Source organism: Penaeus chinensis, chromosome 3 (genome assembly GCF_019202785.1).
Source record: "Penaeus chinensis breed Huanghai No. 1 chromosome 3, ASM1920278v2, whole genome shotgun sequence".
Taxonomy (NCBI): domain Eukaryota; kingdom Metazoa; phylum Arthropoda; class Malacostraca; order Decapoda; family Penaeidae; genus Penaeus; species Penaeus chinensis.
Window position 1 is genome coordinate 25,251,511 of NC_061821.1, and position 2,538 is coordinate 25,254,048.

Genomic DNA, 2,538 nt, shown 5'->3' on the forward strand with positions numbered 1-2,538 from the left:
ATGATAATGATAATGATAATAATAATGATAATAATAATAATGATAATGATAATGATAATGATAATGATAATGATATTAATGATCGTAATAATAATGATAATAATAATAATGATAATGATAATGATAATGATAATGATATTAATGATCGTAATAATTATGACAAATCAAAATTTATGATCATAGAAAAATGCTATACACAAAGTAGGTTTGTTGAAAGACGAGAAAACAAATACGGAATCTTCCTGAATTTCATCTTCAGGTCTGAACACGTAGAGAAGAGAAGGGTATACAGTGTAAGATGAAGAGAGAAAAGCAACACAGTACAAGAGAGGTAGGTGAGGACTTGAAAACCACAAACGAAGGGAGGTCAAGTCAAAGGGTAGGGAGGAAGGGGGGGGGGGGGAGGGTGCACAAAGAAATAATCCGAGGACTTGGGAAGTGAGGAGACCATCGACAGGAGAAAACCCGCTGTTTAGATGGAAACTGTGACAGCTGGTTTATCAGGGGGGGGGGGGGGGGAATTCAACCAGGTCTAGGAGCGTGGAATTCAGCAGCAGGTAAGACAATTCGCGCAACTGACCAATCCATCTGATGGCCTGTATCCCACCGATGGCAGAAGAGGGCGTTGTTGGTGTGTCCCCTTGGGTTTAGAGTACTTTTACTGAGAAACACGCGAGGCCAAAGTACTGTATACTCCAGAAGACCCAAATAATGGTGTAAATATCTGCCACTGAGGTAGAGGAATGGCTGGTGTGGACCAGGACGCGGGGGAGAGTACTCAGCTGGCGGAAAGGTGAGTTTGTAGTTAAGAAGACGAAGGGGCGAAGGAGAAAGTAGACGTCCTCAGTGTAGGGTAGACTGAGACCCAGGGGCTGAAGAGTGTGTCTGTGAGAAGAGTCGTCGTAGAAGGTACGCCCTGGACCTCGGGTAAAATGATGGCGTCGAAATCAAGATAGTAAAATATATTGCTTGAAGGATCAACAAAGGCAATAGTAAGAGTGATGATTGCAAAGATCACTACGATGATAATAATAGCAATGTCAGCAATATTTCTGATGATTATTGTAATGTCGCTACTTACTATTATCATCATATTGAAATAATAATAATGATGATGGTGATAGAATGATGATTATGATAATAATAACAGCAATAAGTCTACTAATAATTGTCATTTCTCTATTGATGATTAAGTTGATACAAAAAGAGTAGTGACGATAGTGGTATTGATATAAGTATTAGTAATATTCATAGCAAAAGAACAAAAATTACAATAAAGATAATGATGACGACAATAATACCGATTATATTTATGGTAATATTGATTATAATGATAATGATAATGATGATAATAACAACAACGGTAACGATGATAATGATAATAATGTCAATGAAGATGTTAATAGTAATAATAATAATAATAATAATGAGAATAATAAAAGTGATAATTACAATATTAGTAATAATAATGGTAATGATACTAAAGGCAGTGATAATGATAATGATAAAAATAACAATAATAATAATAATAAAAATAAATAATGATAGTAATAATAACAATATGATGATAATAATAATAATAATAATAATAATAATAATAATAATAATAAGATTAATAATAGTAACAATAACAATACCTATTACAATAATAATAATAATATCGATAATAATAATAATAATAATATTGATGATAAGGATAACAATAATGATGCTGCTGATGATAATAATGATAAGGCAATATTATCAGAAATGACAATTATAACCATAAAATGATAATGAGGATGATAATGATTATGATAATATTGATTATGATGATAATGATGATAATGATAATGATGATGATGATGATAATGATAATCATACTGATGATGATGAAGATGATGATGATGATAATGACTGTAATAATCATAATACCCATGATAATGATAATAATTAGAATGATAAAGTATTAATTATCATCAACATTATCATGATAATAGTACCAATAAGAATGAGTTCGACAATCACAATATCGTCATTATTTTTTCTATTTTTATTTTTTTGCTTTTACTAATCATTATCATAATTACGGTTATCATTGGTATTATAACTACCTTCATAATCATTACCATCATTATATTTTATCACCATTAGTATCCCATTACAAGCACCATCATTATTACATCAACACTGTTCAGAATCAACAATACACTTTTTCTCGTCCCCGCGCGTATTGTACATTAACCGTACCCTCCTCTCCCTGTACTAAAGTAGGATGATTTTCAAAACAGCCGTGAAATGCAAGCCATAAGCAAGGGGCACAACAGACACGGGAATTACTTCTCATGTGGAAGCTAAAGGCAGAGTAGGCCTGACCTCTGTGTGAAGCGTTGGCGGAGGATTTCGAAGTGGGGGTTGAAATGGCTTTTTGGAATAAGGTTTCTGTTGTAGTGTTATTTTTTTTTTCTCTCTCGTTCGGATGGCTAGGTATCTGTCTGTCTGTCTGTCTTTGTCTCTGGCTCTGTCTCTGGCTCTCTTTGTATATATATATATGTATAT